This window comes from Melozone crissalis, unplaced genomic scaffold, assembly GCF_028551555.1.
Source record: "Melozone crissalis strain CALT ecotype California unplaced genomic scaffold, PUWL_Pcris_2 ptg000018l_1, whole genome shotgun sequence".
Classification (NCBI taxonomy): Eukaryota; Metazoa; Chordata; class Aves; order Passeriformes; family Passerellidae; genus Melozone; species Melozone crissalis.
Genome location: NW_026535796.1, coordinates 40,072,871 through 40,094,562, shown reverse-complemented (window position 1 = coordinate 40,094,562; position 21,692 = coordinate 40,072,871).

Sequence of the window (21,692 nt, the reverse complement as noted above, 5' to 3'; positions counted from 1 at the left end):
GAGCGCTCTGCCTCCCCTCCTCCACCCAGCCTCAAACCGGAGAGATCAAACCTTGACCAGCATCAGGTGGTTAAAACGCAGTTCATTAGCTCGGGTGCTTTCTGCCTGCTCGCCATAGAAAGGCTGCAGGAGTTGCTCAGGATGATCACATACAAAATGTGTTTGCTGGAGTTCCAAACAGCTTGTCTCCTTCGTGCCAAGCCCGCCCTTTAAAATTATATTTATTAGGAAAGCAGCTTTAATGCAACAGGCAAACGGCATGTAATCAGTGATTAGAGCAGCAGGCAAGGACATGATTTACCAGAGATTCAGTGAGAAGGGGACAAATGCAAGCTCTTGTCTTTCCTTGCACAGCACCATACAGGGCTTTGACCTGCCCCGCTCCCCCTCCCTGCTTTCCATGTCCCACAGGTGGCATCTGCTTCACAGTGATCTCTCCGAGGGACATCTGAGTCAGGGAGAGAAAAACAGTTTTCTTTCTCCTCCTGTAACAAGTCAGCTGGGGAAGGATATGTGATTCCCCAGCCCAGTTTCCAGAGCAAGGGCAAACAGGATGATGCAGTGACCGAAGGGTGCAGAGTCACAGTCACCCCCTCTGCCCCCATGGACCAGAGCAGGGAGCAGCTGGGCTCAGCCCCCGGAGGTGGGAGCAAGCTCTGACAGGGTGGAGGTGCTGGCTGCAGGCAGGGCAGCAAGGGGCAGCCTGCAGCAGGACCAAGGACCTAGCACAGGGATACAGTCAGCAGGCAGAGAGTGATCAACAAGCAGATTCACTCAGCTGTAGGTTGTTTATGAGAATGAGATGGAAACCAAATTAATATATTGTCCCAACTGCTGTCCCCACACTCCCACTCAATATATTTGCTCTTCTCCCTTCTGTCTTTGGTCCTGCTCTCCCACATGAAAAAATAGTTATTTGTTTCTATTCCTTGCAGTCCTTTATAATGCCTTAGAAAAGCACTACCTGTGTTTCTGGGCTAAAACCCCATTTTGCAGCTGTAGAAAATGCAGCTTGGAGAGGCAGAGTGACTCAGTTGGGATTTTATAGCCAGCCCACATCAGACCCAGCTTTCAGTACTCATCTTCTTTGGCTCCTAAAAGGAACCTTCTTCCACCAGCACCAGAACTTTCCTCTGTAGCTAAAGTTACCATCACACTGAATTTGCTATCTTTAGTCCCTCGGCCGGGTATTTGTTTCTTTGTTCTTCAGAGTCCTGGATGTTGCTGGATGTAAAGCTGAGTGTGTACTATTGTTCACTTCAGCTTTGTGCTGATGAAAGAACAAGCACAAAGGAAGGAGAGAAGAGGAGAAAAGGGGGCACCTTCTTGTATAAAAGGCTCTGAAATCCCATATGGAAAAAACTCTATAGAAGAGAATAAATGTGATTCTAAAAGCCTATTGAATTTAAGAGAGAATGATCTCCTTCCCACATGGTTTTCAAACACCATATAGACTGGTGCAGTCTTTGAGCATCGAGGGAAAAGAGATCAGACTCCTTTCAATGCTATGGATTTATCTATATAAAACTATTGCTTTAATTTCCACGAGGTATCTTATGGAAAAGGCTTAGGGAAAAGGATAAAAAGAGAAATAGGAAAACAGTTTGGGTTGGTTTGTTTTGAATTTTGAAGTGGTTGCAGAATAGCAAGCAATACTGTTGCTTTCTTCTGATTCTCAGTGACATTCTATTTGTTTACTTTCTTTATAGTTTGGGATTTTTTGAGGCTATTATGGTGTTGGGGGAAAAATTTTAAAATAGTATGAATGCTTTCCTAGATGCTTTTTGAGATGAGTGGCTCGTCTAAATCTTTATCTTCACTATATGGAGGAGGTTGTGGTCAGGTGAAGGCAAAGCTGGTCCTCATAAAAATTTATCTGCTGGATGAAAAAGGAACAACTGAAACAGTGGTATGGATTATATGATCTAAAGACTCTTAGGGGAGGAGAGGGCTGCAGAAGGCAGCGTTACAAACAGAAGGCCTTTGCCATGTAGCTGTTGTGGGAGGCACCGTCTGTCAGTCTGCCAGAGAGAGCCACAGCTGTTCCAGATGTGTGGTGATATGAGCACAATGAAATTCAACATGGCATTCAGGTAGACTAATTTTTCCACTCAGAATTCAGGGGAACTGTTCCCAAATCCTCCGGCACATATGTGCATGTGTGTAGGTATGTTACATAAAAGCAGTGTTTATGCTGGATGCCCAGAGGAAACATTAAATTACTGTGTGCACTGCTCATGATGGACTCCAGAGAGCCCAAAGGCAACTTTTCTACCATAAATTTATGTCAGTTTTTATATGCTACAACATCTGGGTCCAAAATTGGAGCTAGCAATCTAATAAGACAGCTTGGTTATGAGCAGTCACTCCAATGTCTTGACCCTGATCATCTCCCTTTTTTAGATGATGAAAACTTGGCCTGCTCACTTACAGACTGCACATTTCAGCCAACCCTAAGTCATGCCATCTTGCTGGCAGGGGCAAAGTCAGCCCTGAAAATCCTGAGTGCAAAAAATTCCCTGCTGGTGCACACAAATTATCTGCTAGGTGGCCTGTGCTGTTTTCTCTGTCCTGGTGACAGGTCCCTTTGCTCCTGGCATGGGTGTGGTGAAACACACAATCCCATCCTTCTGGGAAAGTTCCTGTGTGTCACAGGGACAGACAGATACACCAGAACTCCCAGGCTCTCTTTCCTGGTGGGATAGCTGGGCTAGGAAAGGCCATGCAAGAGGAAAGGGGAGGTTTTATGGCCCCTACATCTTTCCTTGTCCATTTGGACAAGGCTGGGAGCAGCCAGCCTTTCATCTCCCCAGGACTTTGTCAGCCATAAAACATGGATAGCACTCACCTTCCAGAGGGATTGGGAAGCATTGTTTGGCAATGCCTACAAAATGCTGTGACTGAAAGGCAATGTTTTAATAAATTATTCTTAGTCCTTGAAATATGTGCAGGAAAAGGGCTACTGCAGGAAGCATAGTGGCATATTGGTAGCTTGCAGGACTGTCCTGGGCTGCTTTGCTCCCATGCACACCAGACAGTCTTGGTTTTCCCTGTGTGCTGGGAAAGCTGCTCCCACACCTTGTGTCACCGCACGGCAGCCGGCACTCAGCAGGACACCCCTGAGTCGGATACCCTACTGAATCATTGCAGTTTCTCACCACTTGGATGGCATTTCCCCCATGTTTGTGTGTTGTTTCCATCTTATTCCAGGTCTCTGGGTTGATACAGGGAGCAGGCTGTCCTGCTCTAAGCTGTGGGGCCAGGCTGTCATGCAGGTGTGAGTGGCTCTGTGGATCCTGCCACCATGGGTCACTGACACAGCCAGAAAGGAGAGCAGTGATGGTAACAACACTGTAACACAAGTTAGAACACCTTTTTTTTTCATATGGGACGCTTTCTACAGATACTCTGGGTTTTGGTTGGCTCCCAGGGGCAGCTCCTGCTTTCAGGCTGCCCAGGGTTCCCCATGGCTCTCAGATCTCCCACAGGCACAGGGACAAACACACCAGTGAGAGGCACTCCCATTCCTGGGCCATGGAGGCTGCACAGATCAACAGCGTGTTCAATTAGGCGATTAGGGCTCTGTCTCAAGCATCATCATCCACACTCTGAGTGCCAATATCCTTGGACTTCAATAAGCCAGTACTGGTTTTTAAACAATGATGGATTTTTAGGGTTATTAATTAACCTTGTTAATTTTGCTGTTTCATTTCTTAGACAGAAAATCTGAATGAAAATCTCTGGACCTTTTCCTGTTTGCAGCAACAAGCAGCTGTGCCCTTGTGGGGTGGAGTCATGGGTTTGTGCTCTGGCTCTTATCAAGGCAAGCACACTGGTATCCGTTGCTTTGGTATTCACCTCTTTTCTTACCTTGACAGGTTTTATGAAAGGCACTGATGAAACGTTTGCCAGCTCCTTTCATGCACTCTGACAGAGTCACTGTGTGTCACAGTGTGAGCTTGTCTTCCCACCTCTTTGCCCCTCTGATGTTTCACTATCTGCTTGCAAAGGCCAGGGTTTTATTCTGAGCATATTCTGTGCATATTACTGTCTCACTCTTGGTAAACTCCAAAGGATGTCTGTGTATCTCATCATACAATCTGACACTTTATCCTTCCCAGATACTCTTCTGTTTCATTAATATGTTTCTCACTACAGCCAGAGCCCAATAGAGTTGTAGGAACAGTGGCCAGAGAGTGCAAAAGGCAGTAATGAGATTTATTTTATGTGCAACTTTATGACATTGAAGAGCTTTATGTATCATCTCTCTGTATCGCTTCCTCTCAGGCTGCTGCTGGTTGAACATGCTCTGTCTGACTCCTGCATCAGCCACACTGTGTCTTGATTTCCACTTAAATCAGTCTAGTGCCACTTTAACCCTGGCAGCCTTTGAAATCAGGAGGCCACTGGAACAATAGGCAGAATTTATACTGCAGTTTTCATCTTCACAGCAATTTTCAAACACAAATGAATCAATCTTTAATGGTCCCTTATGTGGGACGTGACAAAAGACTGCAAGCCAGATTTTACAGACTGGGCTCAGAAAACCTGAGGGATTTGCTGAAAGCCACAGAAAAAATATGGCCCAAACTGCAAAAGAACAAATGAGTTTGTACTACCAATTTTTTACATGCACATCATGTTCCCAGACCTTTAAACTACAAGGCACTTTGTTTTCTGGGTCCTGTATTGCATTATTAACAGCAGAACCAGGATATTTGCTGCCACCTCACTGTGTCAATGATATTCACTGATGTCACATAGTCTTTCCAAGGAAAGGGAAATTAATTATTGCAAGTTATAGGGCATATGATGACCCAGTGCCTGGCAATGTGGAGTGCCTTGGTGGAGTGCAGGATGTACTCGAGGCAGTGCACTGGGAAAGGTCTTTGTGTGGAAAATGATGCCTCAGGCACTGGAAACACACTCTCCTCCTCCCCCACCATTACAAAATGCTACCAAGTGGTTTCCTCATGGTGCTGAACCTGCTGCTCCTCACTCCTCTGTCTCTCTCCTTCTGTTAACTGAGCTGAATAATTTGTGGTTTCATCACTGAACCACAATGTCTCAAGATTTCAGTCCAATATTCATGTGCAGCTTTCTCATTCTGCATATCATGGCACATCTGCACCCTAGAGATTACTCTGGAGTTTGGATTATCCTTTCCCAACCCTGTCCACATAATTTCCTCACCAGAAGACCTATCAAGCATTGGAACAGGCTGCCCAGAGAAGTGATCTTCCATTCCTGGATTTATTTAAATGACACTAGATGTGGCACTTAGGGACATGGTTTAATGGTGGAGTAGGTAGAACTGAGTTAATGGTTGGACTTGATGGTCTTAAAGGTCTTTTCCAAGCCAAATTATTCTATGACTTTTTATATTACTGAGATTAATCTATTGTGCTGTGACAGTGGGCAGTGAAAATTTGGTTATTTAGTAATGTGGTAATACAAGAAATCAGACTGGCTAAAATTGGTTAACAAATGTGAAGGACTGTTGGAAGATCTGGAAGGTAAATAGAGTTAAAATTCTAGGAAGACACTGAGGAAGCTTACTAACTGCAATTCCAGCTTGGACAACTGTATGCTTCTTGAGTTTGGATGAAGGAGTTGTTATGCTTTGTTGTAATAAGCTTCTGAAAAATTTGTTAATTTTTCTATGGTTCAAAGGTGGGTTATAAAATGAAATTACTAACCATGTAGAATATCCTTACCCTGTAAAATGAAAAGCAGATTATTAAAAAAAATTAGCTTCCAGGTAATTGAGAATTCCTGCAAAACCAAAAACATCCCCCAATGGAACCAGAGCAGGCAGAGGTTCGTAACACAGCTTCTGCTTTGTCTTGCACTTGGAGGCAAAAAGGACTCCTACAGAATAACGCAATGGCCTTTTCCTAACCCCTGTTTCCTGAATACTCCCAAAAGATGAGGGGCCAGGAAGAACAAACAACACTGAGAAACAGCAGGTTCATCATGTTCTGGCATAAGTGGAAATAGTCTGGAAAGGGCTCTGTCAATACAGTTTTCCCTCAACAGATGTGACCCCATATTTTCATTTGGGCAAGAGAAATCATTCTAGAGAAAGACTGGGAATTCAACAAATACTTTAGAACAAAAATCACATAATTTGCTAGACACTAATGAATCACATACATCATGTTTCCCTTTATTCTTCTTATTGGTGCCCACACACATGATCCACCTCCCTTCAGTTTAATAAAGATCAGGGACCCTGTTTAACCTTCAAAGTCAGGCATATGACAAAGATCCAAAGCTGTCAGCAAATTCTAAAAGAAATTTATTGCTTTTCTCCATTTAAATGTTTTAATTTGCTTTTCTTGTTTTTCCTATTTTCCATCAAAACTGTGGGAGGCAGTGATGCCTTTGGACTATTGCCCTATATCTTTTCATTCGTACTTTTGCTTTCCTCTCTGGCCCATTCTGAAACAGGAAAACAATGTGGGTGGCAGCAGGGCAGCTTCCACCACTTCATTTAAACAGCATTTCTTTTTTTTAATTGAAATGTCTTGTGGCATCTCTCATTACAGCTATTAATATATGACCTAAGACCATTCTTAACAGTATTTGGATATTACTATTTTAGATTCAAGTCCATGCACTTTTGATTTAATACATTAAATTTGTGTAATTCCCATATATTTATATATATGTGTTGCTGCTAGCCAGTTGGTAGCTGAGTAATATGTATCTACATCAATGATGTTTTAATGATGCACTGTTCTAATATATCACGAAAAAATACTGCTCACATGATAGATTAGTGCCATACATCACACTAGTGAGGTATTTTTTATGATATATTGCCCAAACAATGTCATTGGAAAGGAGGAAGGGACACATAAGAAAAGGTAGGTTTCGATTCACTACAGTTTTAAAAACACTTATAATATTCTTAACACAATAATAGTTGACCCAGTCTGAAGTGCAAGAGGTATGATACTAAAAGAGAGGTCTGAAGCAGAGATCTGAAGTGCAATCCAGTGGGTCAGAAGGCATCACACAGACTCTTGAGTTAAGTCATGTATCTATTTATGCCAGCAAACAGAAAGAAAGTGGAATAAGGGGGGATCCTCATTTTTTTGTTTTCAAAATGGTTATACATCTGGTTAGAGAGGTGGGGCCTCTCTGGCTCCAGGCAGGATACCTCAGTGGTACCAAGTCCAGCTGATTCCAGCTGTTGGGTCCATGAAGCATTCTCTCACTGGAGCTGGGTTGAAAGGAGATAGCATTTCTAATGGGATATTTATTTTATTTTTTTTCCTTGTCAAGTAATGCTGATCCACCAGAAAAGAAAAAAGTTCAACAAAAATATGGCTGTCTTGATGAGGCATAAGTTCAGGCTAAATGTTGGCTGATTAAAAAAGATGATATTTGAGGGTAAGACTCTGGGAAAAATACATCTGGCTTGACTCAACCCTGCTGCTGTTTGCCTTGGCATGGCCAGCTCTGCCCTGGTACACTGCCTGCTTTGTGGATTTGGGGCTCCCAGCTATTCACTCTTTTCAGCTCACAGCTGTGATGCAAGACTCAAACCTGTGGTTGTGAGACATTTGCTTGCAGAACTGCACCCTTTGTGTGCTCATGCAGACACTGGACAGCTGCAGTGTGCACAGCTCCGTGGCTGGACCAGGGTGAAGCAGCAGCTTCCATGAGGAAAGAATTTCAGCATGGATGCTGAAGGCTCTGATAACTGCTCACATATAGCAAGAGTAGCACTGGGACAGCAGAAAGATAAAGGTGAAAGAGGAAACAAAAATGAGAGAGCTGAGCATCAAGCTGGCACAGACAGCAGTGGAATGAGCCACCAAGCTGGATGGGGCTCGTGAGCAACCTGGTCTAGTGAAATGTCTTCCTGCCCACAGCAGAGAGATCCAGATGATTTTTAGGTCTCTTGAAACCTAAGCCAGTCTGTGATTCTGTGATTCTATATGCTGAATAGGACTTGTGAAATCTGCCCTCACCAAAACATTCCTTTCATCCTATAGCTGCCTATACCTTAGTGCACCATATGAAGATGTTGCAAGACAAGAAATCCCTAATAAGCTACCTAAAAACTAGAGCTGGTGTGGAAAAAGCATTTGTTTCTTCTAGAAAAATGCTGCTGCATATGAAACATGAAGTGCATTGAGTTGGCATCAGCTGGAACAGTAAGTGAATAATAAGGAAAAAGCCAGAACTATTTGTATTAAAGAATAAAATCCCTCTTAATATCGAGTTATGTAGTTAACTTGTATCTAATGTACAAAAAAAGACTAAGCAGATACTGTACTCCAGGCAAAAAAATATTAGTCTTTAATTAAATGAAGTAAACATCTCATTAAATGTCTATTTTTATAGACACTAATGAACATTATTGCCAAAGGGGCAACGGAAATGAGACAATGAATATGGTAAAATGTATTCCTTTACAATTTTTGAGTAGTAAATCTTTCCTGTGATCTAACAAGGTACAATAAAGAATCCTACTACATTAAAATACCTCTAAGGATGTAAGGGAGCTGATCTCTGATCAGCTCAGCTAGAAATTACACCACACATTTCCGCTTGGTTTTTTAAAAACTCCTACTCTGATTATAATGCACCATTGGAGAAGACAGCATTATTAATTTTAGGATATTTCACACCGGGAGAGCAGACATTTTCAAGGAAACCTTGGAAAAGGTAGGGACCTTTAAGCAATAAAGACCTCAGTTTTAGATGCTTTCTTTAACTTCTGCTGCCTCTTTTCAGGCAGAGTAGCATACCTTTTTTCCTGTGTCTTCTCACAGGTTGCATGGTGAGATTTAAACTCATTGTATTCTGTCTGACCTGTGAAATTCAGGGCACGAAGCATTTTTGCCGAAAGTCTGCCAGATACAGAGCTGGGCATTTCAAGGTGCTGTTTCCCCATTGACTGTGGGATAGGACTTCTCCCTCCTCATATCTGGCATCTCCACCAAATTTGAGAAGGGCTTTGCTCCCCACCCAGTCTCTCTCCTGTCTCTTCCTCCTTTCCTGGTTTCCCTTTCCCTCCCTTCCTGCTGTCCTGACATGCCATCAGATGGGGAAGCTCCCAGAAGCTGCCCAGTGCTAAGGGCAGATCTGAACTGGAACAGGGCTCTTTCACAGCTGCTGTGAAAGCTTATTTTGCTCCTCAGGAGCTTATTTTGCTCTTCAGTTGTAGGGAACATGGCTTTTGCTCTGCTTATTTTCCCCATATCATACCCAGCACAGTTGTCTGTCAGTGTTTTGAGAGTTTCCCAGGAATCAGTGACCCCTCTGCAAGCCCTGGAGCTGCATTTATCCCAAGGAGCTGCATTTATCCCCAGGAGCTGCATTTATTCCAAGGAGCTGCATTTATCCCAAGGAGCTGCGTTTATCCCAGTGCCCTGCTGCAGGCAGTCAGCTCTCCTCTCCCTGTTGGGCTGCAGCACCACCAGTTTCAGCCCTGGATTTTGAGCAGCTGTAGTGTTCTGTACAGGAGGAGGCACAGCTTTGTACACAAATCCTGCATTGCTCATCCAGGAGAGCTTGCCTGTGTGGTCATGGTCACTGGTTCTGCACAGGAGATTCTGCCTTTGTGTCACCCCAGAGCTGCTTTTCTCTGAGGAATTGGATACAAGGCATTGCTGGAGGCAAGATGCTCAGTGTGGGTGATCTTATCCTCTCCACTTCTGCCTCTGAAATCAAGATCTCTTGTGGCTTAAGGTCCTGGGAGCCAGATGGTTAGCAGGGCTGTTGAATTTATTTCTTGGTGTTTCTGTACATAAATCTAACAAAATGGTTTTACCTTCCTACAGCTGGCACATGTGCCTAATGATTTGATCTTTTGCGTTTTAAATATTTATTCAATATTTAATTTACACCCCTGAGACTAATCCTGGTGCTTTAACTTAGCCCTCAACTAGTTTCACTGAATCACCTCTATGACAATTCAGTGATCTTCAACAAATTGGCTTTGTATATGAGCAGGGCCCCATCCTTTCTTATTGGTATTTTGGGGGTATTTTAGAAAGAGCTACTGGTGATTTTTTTAAGTATTACAAGGCATTAAACTGTTGTTTCTGTCTTTGAAATTATATGTGGTCTCCATAGAGACACTGAAGTTCTACATTGCTCTCTTGAATTGCCTGAAGAAGTGGCACTCTAGAATTACATTCGAAACAATGCTAATTAGCAAATGCTGAATTTTAAGCAAGCTTCACAGCAAGGTCTTTGTTTGATAGAAGCAGCAAACCAGCAATCCACTGACCAAACTGACAAAGCTGAGCTACAGGCAACATGCTATTTAATTATTCATTAGACATTGAACAGGGTTAACTACAATAGGCACCATTCCCTTTTTGAGGAATCACTGAGCCAAGTGCAAGTGCCTTAGAAACCCAGCATAATAAATAGTCAGAAAAAATCAGCAAAATGAAATCTGCTTCCCAAATTGCAGATTTATTGAGGAGGGCAGAGGCATGAACAAACCTGTGCAGCCATTTGATGAGAATGACACGGCATATGCACAGAATGGAAATAACTTGTCAGGAGCCCAATCCTGCAGACAAAGCTACCATGAGAGGGCTTGGGTGGAGGACAACAGAGGTTGGAAACTGGCAGCAGCTGGACACAGAAGCCAGATGTTGTTGCTAGAATGCATTAACCTGGCAAGGTGCAAGTAGGGACAAAAAGAAAGCTTTGGAGAAGGCTTTTATATGAGCTAAAATCTTGTCACTTGCAGAATAAGCCATAGTCAAAGAAAATGATTGCAAGAAGGGGGAAGGTTTGTGGATCCATGCAGAAGCCACAAAGTGTTAGGAGACATTTTGGGCAGACACTGGTCTAGATTCAGATACACTTAGAAAAATAGAAACTGGAAATACACGCTTATTCCACTATTTGGTTTGATCTGTGTATTTCTCATGTTAGCTAAGCAAAGTCCATGTCTGCTGCAACAAAGCCAGTGAATGAGGACAATGTTCTGCCTCTCCCAAGCCAAAGGAAATTGAAGAGGAAACACTGCTCACTCCAAGGAGCACCACCAGAACTACACCAGGTACTGATTCAGGTGGCTGTGGTTATCTGCAATTGGATGCATTACAGACCAGGTAAAGAATTTTGGCCCACATTTTGACAAGGTTTATACTTGGAAGGGGACAGGAGGACTGCTGGCATGCTGTGTTGTTTCTCTGGAATGCAGGGCAGCAAGAATTGCCAGCATCACAGGCAGGAAGCTCAGAGACCATGGTTATAAGTGTACATTGGTGGAACTGATGGCTGCAGAGAGCACTGAACCTTCAACTGAAAAGTGTTTGCAAAGAGTATCAGCATGATAGCTCAGTTTCACTAGTAATGTGGCGCAATCACTTACCATCCTCTTTCACTCTCTGTTGTGATTTTATTACTTAAGTGGGAAACAGTGAGAGAATCATCAGCTGGGATTATCTCTGGTCTTGATTTGTGGAGCTAAACCTTCTTCCCTTAAAGCCTGCTTCTGTAACTCTCTCAAATGCTTCTCATGCATCAGACATGGCACCACTGTTAATGAAGGATTCAGAAATGAGCAAATCAGAACACCAGACTTCACCTCACAAACGCGTCTGTCAGCCCTCCGTGCAGACATTCAGCATTGCAGCAGGCATCTACCTACCACCTGCTCTGTGTGGGGAGAAACACAAGTGCACAACAGGACAACTTCAAAACAGTTCTGCTCCTTCAGCTGGGATGATGGTTTGTTGCAGGTATTTGTACTGGAGGATTATATTTTCTGAGATGAGACAAACAAGTGAGTAGGATGAACTCTCCTATCTAATCAAATGGAATAAAATGTGACTGGTAATGCCATTCCCAGCTATGGTGATACTTCATCCTACTTTTTATAGCTACCTACATATGGGCTAAAACTCAGCATAATAAAATCTTTCTATCTAAAGTGGCTCACAGTCTGTAGTCAGTTATTTTCCTGCCACCACTTTGTCATATCAGCAGTAACTGCACTTGCCACGAGCATTTGAATGACCTGTCACAGGAGAGACTTGCCCTGCAAACAATCCCTGTGCTCTACAGTCCTGTTAAATAATGCCTGTACTGAACTTGACTACAAGAATGATCTCACCCTGTGTATTGTTTTCTGCAGAGTGTCCACCATTATTAAGACTGCATGTCCTAGATCCCAGAGAAAGGCTCATGTAAGGAAACAATTATTTCCCTTTTCTTTCCAGCATGCATATTTTATTCCTGCTAGTTTTGTCAGCAGCATACAAAAGCTGGGTGCTGAAGCCTGCAGATTTCTAGTTCTCTCCTGACACTGAGTCCCACACATATCTCTGTCAGGGAGCAATTGGTCTCCTTTCATGTGTCCACTGTAGGAGTATACATGAGGGAAAGCCTGAAATAGGACCTTTTAATTTGACAAATGGGAAGTACAAAGATGCTGGGTTGTCACTGTTGCTGGCTAAGGCAGCCCCTCTCAGCAGCATCTGGGCTTAGTTCAGCACATTCATATAGGTTTGAGTGAGCATGCAGTTTCTCCTAGTCACCACAAGGTTCACAAATGGTCATGCAAAGAGGTGAAAAAAAGAACCTGGTGTTTAACTGTACCTTTCTCTCTCCATTGTTTGGTGGCAGCCAGGTAAATACCAGCTTCTCCATGATGTGCCTGCTGTCTAATCCAGTGTAAGGTCCTGTCCTGCCTCTGGAACAGCATCCACAAGGGGATTTGCCTTGCTTGCATGAAAAGATGGTCAGACACTGCAATTGCCCCAAGTGCCCAGACTCCCAATACTGTTTCTTTTTCGTGGAGAAAAAGAAAAGGCCATGTGGAGGAAGAATTTGAATGCTGGTCTGGGATTACTTGCTGAGCCTGCACTGTGCTCACTTTAACGCAGCCTTGGTTGGGGTTGTGCTGCCTTGTGAAAGCAGCCCCAGTCCCCAGGGAGCAGGGGAATGGCAGGGAATGGAGGAAGGGGTCCCAGGAGGCTGGAAGCAAGCACAGGTGGGGTCTGCCACTGTCAGGGTCAAGGACTCCCAAACCCTGAGGATTCTAAGGGTGTAAAACCCCACTGAGACTCAGCTCCTCCCTGCAGTATTTCCCGGTCTAGGAAAGGAGGGACATGGAGTTGGACCACTTGGCTGAGGGAAATGAATAGAAATGAGAATGAAATGTTTATTGAATAGCTGTATTCACTTCAATGTGTTTTCCTGTTACCTAGAAACAAATTAGCAATTTCTTTGGATCTGATACCCAAAGAATGCACCTCTGAACTGACCTGACTGCATGAGTTCTGGCTGCACCTTGGTCTGCATGTGGGTTTGAGAGGTTTGGTCTGTGTCCAAAAGCAACCTGAATCCCTACAGTGCCTCTTGTTTTCTGAGTGGCTCTAATTGCTGAATTAAACAAAAATAAGAAAAGAAAAGCATACAAAGAATTTTTGACTGTAATAAAGCCTGTTTGGTATTTCCATGCTTAGTATTGAAGTGACCCATCATTTGGACTTGTCATTTCAACCTACTTTGGTCCAAGAACTATGAAGAAACAATACTTTTTAACAGAAGCTGTACTACAATCCATTACAAAAAGAGCTCACTCTCTCAGAGATGAAGATGTCTCCTTGGACTAATGTTCAGCTCCTGTATTTTCTGGCTTTTGGCTGATTTATCTATGCAGCCATAATATCATTTTATGTTTCATTTCCTAGCTTTCTAAAGGAAACAAGAAAAATAAAAATGTAATTTAATGCACTCCACAATGACTATTTAAGCATTACATCATCAGAAAGGCTGTCACTAACTAGTAAGTGGTCCCAATGATAAGACAGCATTACCTAGCAACTGCAGAGAAGTTATTAACCCTTTTCTCACTACTATATTCACCACTGAAGCTGGAAATAGCTTGTAGCAAACAAATGCATATGTCCAAATACCTGCAAAAAAACCCAAAGCTCCTTCCCTCTTGTGATTATGGTGTGAACATTTTTCTCTGTAATTCTGAAAAGATGCCCAGTTCAGTTCTGCAGAAGGACATATGAGGTCCACACGGTTGTGCAGGCAGCTTCTGAGGAAAAAGGGAAGTGTGATGAATCATTCCAGGGCTACATGTGCAGACATAGGGTGATACAGGGTTTTTTCACTAGCCTGGGGAATGATGATGGTTAAAATATTATCAGGGCTCTCAGGAGGTATGCAGTTATTATTTGAATAGGTCATGATTTTTTGCAGCCCTCCTGAATGAACATCATTCAATGTTTTATAGAACATTATGTTCATCCTATATGATGCAAAGCAGAAAGAGGCAGTTAGCCGTAAACCTTAAATTTAAGTAAAATTTATGTGAAGAAAGCAAATTAAATCTAAACACTGGTATGATTTACATTGGAATGGGCAAATCCTGAGGGATAAAGCACCTGGGGGCTACCTCCCAGGCTCACATCCTCTCCTGATCAATGCTACCAGTCCCTGAGTTGATGCAACTTCCAGAAAAGTCCTGAGATGGCTTTTACTGCAGGACTGAAACCTGAAATCCACCCTGGGAATCAGAGCAAGGACCTCCACTGCAGCTGCAGTACAGCTGCCTGCCAGGAAACCAGCAGCAGAAGCAAGCACTGCAGGCAGGAAGAGTGTGGGAGTGGCACCAAGAGCCAGGTCTGCACACCCAGGCTAGGCCGGCTCCAGCAGGGCAGCATCTCTGTGGACTGTTGTCTTCTTAAGATTCAAGAGCATGCCATCTTTTCCTGTGTGATCTTGCGCAAAATGTTCATGTCCAGGAGATTGCCAGACACAGAGAGAGCTTAAACCCTGGTGTTTTCTGTGCGAATGAAGAGTGGAGGGGAAAGTATGTGTCCTCCTGTTTCCCATGCCTCATTTGACAGGTTTCCAGGTCCTCAGAAAGATCTCTATGGTGATGTCAGTAGACTCTGTCTATCTTCAAATACTGCCTTTTTCCTTTTTTTGTTTGAATACATATACAAAGCAAAAACACAACAGCCCAGTTTGTAGGTCTTTTCTTAAATTACATGGATGCAGTAGCCATGAACCAAGCAAGCTAGGAGATCAAGCAAGTGTGAGGAGAGCAAGAAAAATCCAGAAAAGAACAGCAAGAAGAGCACAGTAATTGCTTTTCAAGTCCTACAAAGATGGTCTGGACAAACATCAGTCTAATTGGAGCAATTCTTCAGTATTTTACTCCAAATAAATAAGCCGTCCAACTCTATTATATATGTTGTTGTGTATTTGTTCCAATGATCTTTAACTGGGTAATGGGATGGCACTGCTTTGTGTGTTTTCATTCCAAATTACTAAAACAAGCTTTGTAAAGTCTCCCCAGAAAAACATGATGTCCTGTTAAATCACTATTCCAATACAATTATAAAAACCCTGACTCTTATTACTCTGTTAGTTTCTCATAAGGTGTAATAAAGCAGAGCAATAACTACCCAGCATGAAGGAGTGAGCATTTCCAGCTAAAGTGCAGAGAAGTAGATAGGACCTAATTTGTGTTCTGCAAAGCCTCAAGCCAGCCAGAGGCTGACAGTCTCCCTCTCACTGACTTCACTAGAAATCTCTCAGCACCTCATAGGATTGCAGAGCACCTGGAAATATCGACCTCATCAGTGCAGCCCCAAGTGCATCAGCTGTTAACACAAATTATAGCTGAGGGGATACAGCATTGGTAAGAGCTAATCCAAACACTAGTGAGCACCTGCACTATTTCACTGTGTCAAAAAGGGTGCACCCATTTAGCCATCCATGAAAGTGTCATATCACAGCCAGGCAGATCAAGCCATGTAAAATGATTTTGCAATATTTCCGTATCATAAAGTATGTACATACACTGAATCCACCAATCTTGTTGCCTACAAATACTGCTGATGCCTAGGAATTTACTGAGCCATCCACAGAGCTTTTTGGACTGTCTTTAGGATCTGAGCCAAACCCCAGATCCTGAGCCTTCTTTGATACTAGGATCTCTTTTATAGCACCATTCACAGTCGTTTCTCTTATTTCAATTTACCAATTTCTTAATAGTGACAAGACACTTGCTAGATACACGTGCATTTTCCTTGAGGAGATTATTGCACAGTATATTTTTGAAGTTCCTTTGGTCTGTGACCTTGCATCCTCTAACATCATCCATGTAGGCACTGGATTTACAGAATAGCACTGCATTGAAAAGAGGACGGATGTTTTTCCAGAATTGTTGCCATTCTGCAGTTGCTGTTCTCATTTCAACTGAGATATTACTGACTTTGGAAACCTGGTCCCTGGATAGTCTGCAAGGCATGAGTTAAACTAGAGAAAATATTTTATATAACTTTATATTAACCCTACTGTTGCACAACGAGGAGATTAGAAACTTCTCTTTGACATATCCTGGAACTTGTTCACTTCCACATTTTGCATTTAATTTCTTTGTTCATTTTCATTTAAAGGAAGAAAAAAAACCCACAAAAACCACTAATGGGTGAAGGCATAAAGGTGATAGTCAATCTCCTCCATAATATTAATCTTGAAGAGTGACCAACCCAAATATATTTGCTCCAAAATTGATGTTTTGCTTTTCATTTTGTTTTCTGAGTTAGAAAGGGGTGAGAAAAGGAGCTAGTAATGAAAGCTGGGCTTCATTCTTGGCCACAGCAGGAACTGGGAAGATCTCACCATGATTTATGTGCATATATCTTATATTTAATTTCCTTATCTTTTTAAGTGGGTTGTGAATAATTCAGGCAATGACTGTTTGGATAACAGAGTTTGTGCACCCCTGAAGATAGAAATCTTCTAATTACCCCATAACACATACAGCCTGGAACTCATAACACCAGGTTTCCTTATCCCACCTACCCACAGCCCAGGGCTGATCCCTATGCATGAGCCCTTTGCTATCCAGCTCCCAATTAGGTCTCAGCTTGTCCTTCAAGACATCCAACAAGGCTGACAGTGAAGATAACATCCATAAGAGGCCACTTGCCCTGGGGGAAGTCAACTGTCACTATCGAACTTGTTCCAGCAAAAAATTAAATATTTGGCATATGATAATAGCATACCTGTCACTATTGCCTCAGATCAGCCTTCAACCTCACCAGACAGAGGGTCATAAATCCTTATTGAGCTCTTCTTTTTATTTCCCAGTAAGTCCTCCTCTTTGACCATTAGTTCTTGAGCTCATTGACCTGAGTACACACTTAAGAAATTCTGTTAGTTATCTAAAAAAAGACAAAATGAAGGCAGGCAGAAGCTGAGTTAATCACTTGGACATATGGAAATAATGTGACAATGCTGTTTATATGCAGGCAGGCAGTTCCCTAATAGCATCACTGCAAAACACTCAGGGTGTTTTAGCTGGGAAAAAACCCCCAAAACAAAGCAAGGGAGCTGCATAAGACAGCCAGAATTTGATGGATTTGATTGAAAGCTCTTCTGCTGCTTAGTTTGCTGTGGGCATAATGAGCATGATCTGTAATTGCTACACAATATTTAAAATCTACAGCCAAATTCAAGCCAAAAAATGAGACAACTTTTCAGTTAGGAAAGGGAGACTGGCTGGACAAAGGAAAACCAACAATTTTGCCATAAATCCTTGCCATTATTCCAATGCCAGGAAAACTTTAATTTCCAAGGTAGGTTTCCCTGGGGCCCTCCATTTGTCCTTCTAGAATTACCCCTTGATCTAAATGACCATTCTTTTCTGGCATATGTTTTCCCTGTTAATTTTTATAGAGACCAATTGTAAAAGTACTAAAGATGTCCATATTGACCCAGAAAGGAAAAAACAGTGAACTGTGTGACTGAGATAACATAAATAGCTGGGGGATGGGGAGGTTTAAAGGTGTAAAATTTCCCTGTGCACATGAATATCAAATATACTGTATTTGAGGATCAGAGGGATGTTGGGATCTCTTGCTTGTCAGAGTGACCCCGAGAAGAGTTGGAAAGTCTCTTTTCCCAGCCCGGCGCTTGAAGAAGAAGTCATTTCTTGAAGAGCTTGAAGAAGCTCTTCATTTCTCAGTCTCAAGGTTGTTTATTGTATCTTATCTATAAAAGTCTTTCTCCTGTCCTGCTGAGGTCTGCTCAGCAAGACAGTCCAGGCACACTGCCTGCCCCCGGGGCGGTGTTATGTCTTTATACTAAAAACTACATATACAATATTTACAATTACTTTCCAATACCTATCACCTATGTTAGACAGCAAGCTTCTACTCTAAACCAGTCTAAAAGTGCCAACATCACAGCAGAAGATGGAGGCCACAAAGAAGAAGGAGAAAGGCTGGACATGCCCAGATCCCACCATCTTGCGCCTCTGAATCCCCATTCTAAAAACCCCAAAATCTACTTTTTCACCTAGTGATAAATTCACTATCATTCTACTTAATTTGTCATGGCTTGCAGATCTTCATGTAAGGTTGGTAACTTGCTCCATGGGTCATAATCAAAACCACAGGCATTTTGGGCTCTGTGCCAGGGTCTCTGAGCCCCCTGGCAGGGTCTTGGCAGGACAGAAAGAGGGATGTCCTGGGTCCCGACAGAGAGAGATAGGGGTGTTTCATTTAATTAACAAGAGAGAAGTCACTAATAAAGTTTAAACCTGAATTTGCCAATTTCTGATGGTTCAGCTGTCGATGTTTCATTCACAAATGAAACGAAATGATGCTGTGTACTGCCAGCATCCAGCCGTAAGGTGTTTCCTTCTCTGTGGTTGTATCCCAGGTGGCAGCACTGGGAGCTGCTGAGCCGTTTCCCCCAGTCCTCCCCACCTGCCAGCATGCAAATGTCCTGTCACATTTCCTGGGCAGGCATTTGGGTGCAGGGCCAGTGAGCCGCAGGTGCCGGGCTGGGGACAGCAATCAGATGGTGACAGGGTCCGGCCTGGTGGCTGCTCTGCTCCTGTGGGCACAGGGAAGCTTTGGAAGGAGCCAGCTCCATGGCTGACTTCCTTGTGAAGGACAATAAAAGCAGTGAGTGGGGACCTCACACCAGCCTGTTTGCATGAATGTTGGTATCAACAATAACAATAAATCTCTTTTTCCAGCCCAGTCCTGTGGAACAGCCAGAAGGGATTTCAAATAATTCCCAGCAGCTGGAGCATTGTGTGGGGCTCTCATGGCTGGTTTGGGCTGGGCTCATCCCCTGCCTGTGCTTGGCACAGGCTGCAAAACCTGCCCAGGAAGTGAGTGGTGCCTGGCAGGTAGGTGGGCCCAAGTCTGCAGCAGGCCAGCATGTGTGTCACCACAGCAGTGAGTCCCTGTCCCTCCACAAAGGGTGCCAATCAGGACACTTGGCCAAACCCTGCTGCTCGAGCAGCCCCTGGTCACCACTGCACCACGCGGAGCCTTGGGCTCTGTTTGCAGGGTGGCCTGCAGAGCCACGTTGTTTAAAGTCACTGCTGTGTGTCCTCAGCCTGCTGAAAGCAAGGACAGACATCTCTTTAGCAGCTGGAGTAGCACCAGACTGGGAGACAGTAGGTCCCCCACCACAGCAACCCCTGGGAAAGGGAAATAGGCAACCATAGGTGAGGTAACATTACAAGGAGATCTCCTCTGCAGACTGAGAGCAGACATTTGCTAGCAGTAACTCAACTTGCAAGTCGTATCTGAACCAATGAACTTGGTCTGGATGTTTCTGCACCATATTCCTCTCTCTGGACTATTTCCTAAACTACTCAAAATGAGGAAAGTGCTTGCACTTGATTTTGCCGCTAAGTGTTAATTTGGGACCTGCTATACCTTTTTCATAGTCTCTGTTTCACTAGTTTTAAAACTGGTGGGATGAAATAGAAAAATAGGGCTAGGGGTTAAAAAAGGAACTGAAGAATATAGTTCTGTCTTTTAAACCACTCATTAGTGTTCCATATCTGTTTTAAGCTCTTATCTGACAGTTTTCAATCAACTAGCTCATATTCAAGCTTAGTCCCTTGTAAGATAAGTCCTAAACTCAGGTCTGCTAATATTTTAAAAATTGAGGAGAACTATGCATGTGGGAATAACTGGATATAGAGCAAACACCCTAAAAAAGTAGTACCCAGCTTGGAAACATGGATTGCAGCACAAGAGACAGAGTCAGCTTTGAAGACTAGGCAGAAAGCCAAGCCATCCCTAGTCATGGCAGGAACTGGAAACACAAAGGATTGCATCCCACTCCTCCCAAGTCACTGTTCCCCAAACCCTTGCTCAGCTTAACACAGGCTGTGGCAGCTTTGCCTCTGCAGCAGGGCTGCTATCATTTGCAGTAGGTTGCATTCCCAAGGCCATTTGCATGTTTCATCTATTTTTTATCTATTTTAGATCTTCCCTCACACACTTCTGCCCCCACTTGCCTCTATTCTCTGCAGGGATTCTCCCAGAGCTGGCTCTACAGAAATCTCTCATCATCCTTAGCAGAGCTCTTCTGTGTGAGTGCTTTGCCAAACACACTCATCTTTTATTCCTCCCTAAGTCCATCAGTCAGGCTTTTCTACCTTTGTTTATGTCAGTAACACCTTTTTCCTTTTAAATCTTTCTTATCTTTTTATAATACAAAATTAAGTTAAACCACAAAGCCTCATTTTGTAAAACTTTGTCTGACCTAGATCGCCAGAATCAAAGAAATTCTGAGCTAATGATGAATCTGCCTTGTTCAGCTAATCATGCCTAATTGCCAGAGTTCATGGGCGCTGAGCTGTCAGTGCAGGAACAGAACAAAATGATCACAGAGTGGTGCTCTCGCTGGTTTGTGCTGAAAAGAGTGATGAACTTTTCTTATTTGGAAACATAAAATTGAGATAAAATTTGCTGGAAGGTGATAAATTTGCAAAATGGGTCAAATCCCAGACTGAAATATTTAACAGCAACCAATTCACTCAGCAAGAAGTATACCAAATTCATTAGAAAATCTGCAGGTAAGAGGACTTTGCCAACCTAATAGAGTAAAACTGAAGAGATGAAATAAATTCCCAAACTAGCAGTCAACAATGTACAGCCAGCAATAGCCCTAAAAAAATGGTTCTATTTTCTCACCTATTCAGCTGGGTGACCTAATGCTGGTTCCAATTGTTATTGTATTAACTGTTCATATTAATTAAATCTCAAATTTGGTCAAGACAATACCTGGCATGTTGTAAATCACTAAAAATACCTACATTGCCATACAAGTAGATTATATGACCTCTGAGTAATATCTTAGGAACCAAAGCTGCATGTGAGGCTCAGTATTGCTCTAGTAATTAACAATCTGCAAACAGATAGCTTCATATTTCATCCTTGAACTAAAACCATCATTTGACTGGCCATGTGAAGTAGCTTGCATGTGATGGACATTAATTGTAGACTAGAATCGGAATTGTTCCCTATCCTACTAAAAAGAGAAACACTAAATTACATTCCATTATTTCTTAGTAAGCAATGTACTGCAAAAGTCTGGAAAAGGTACCTAGCTATATATATTTTATTAGATACTACCTTTTCATTTATATATACTCTCTAGTGGCCACAGCTTTGCTATGAAAAAGCTTTTTGCCACATCAGAGTAGGAAGGTTATTTTCCCCCAAATAGCAACTACCTACTGTATGGAATCAGGTCTAATGTGTTTAAGTACAGAGTACTAAAATGACATTATTATAAATATGGCTTCATAAAACTTCAAACTACCACAATAATTTAATATCAGTGCAATCAAACTTTATGTGACTTTTTGTGTGGGCAGACTTCTGCAGTTGAGAGCTTCTTACTTGTACTTT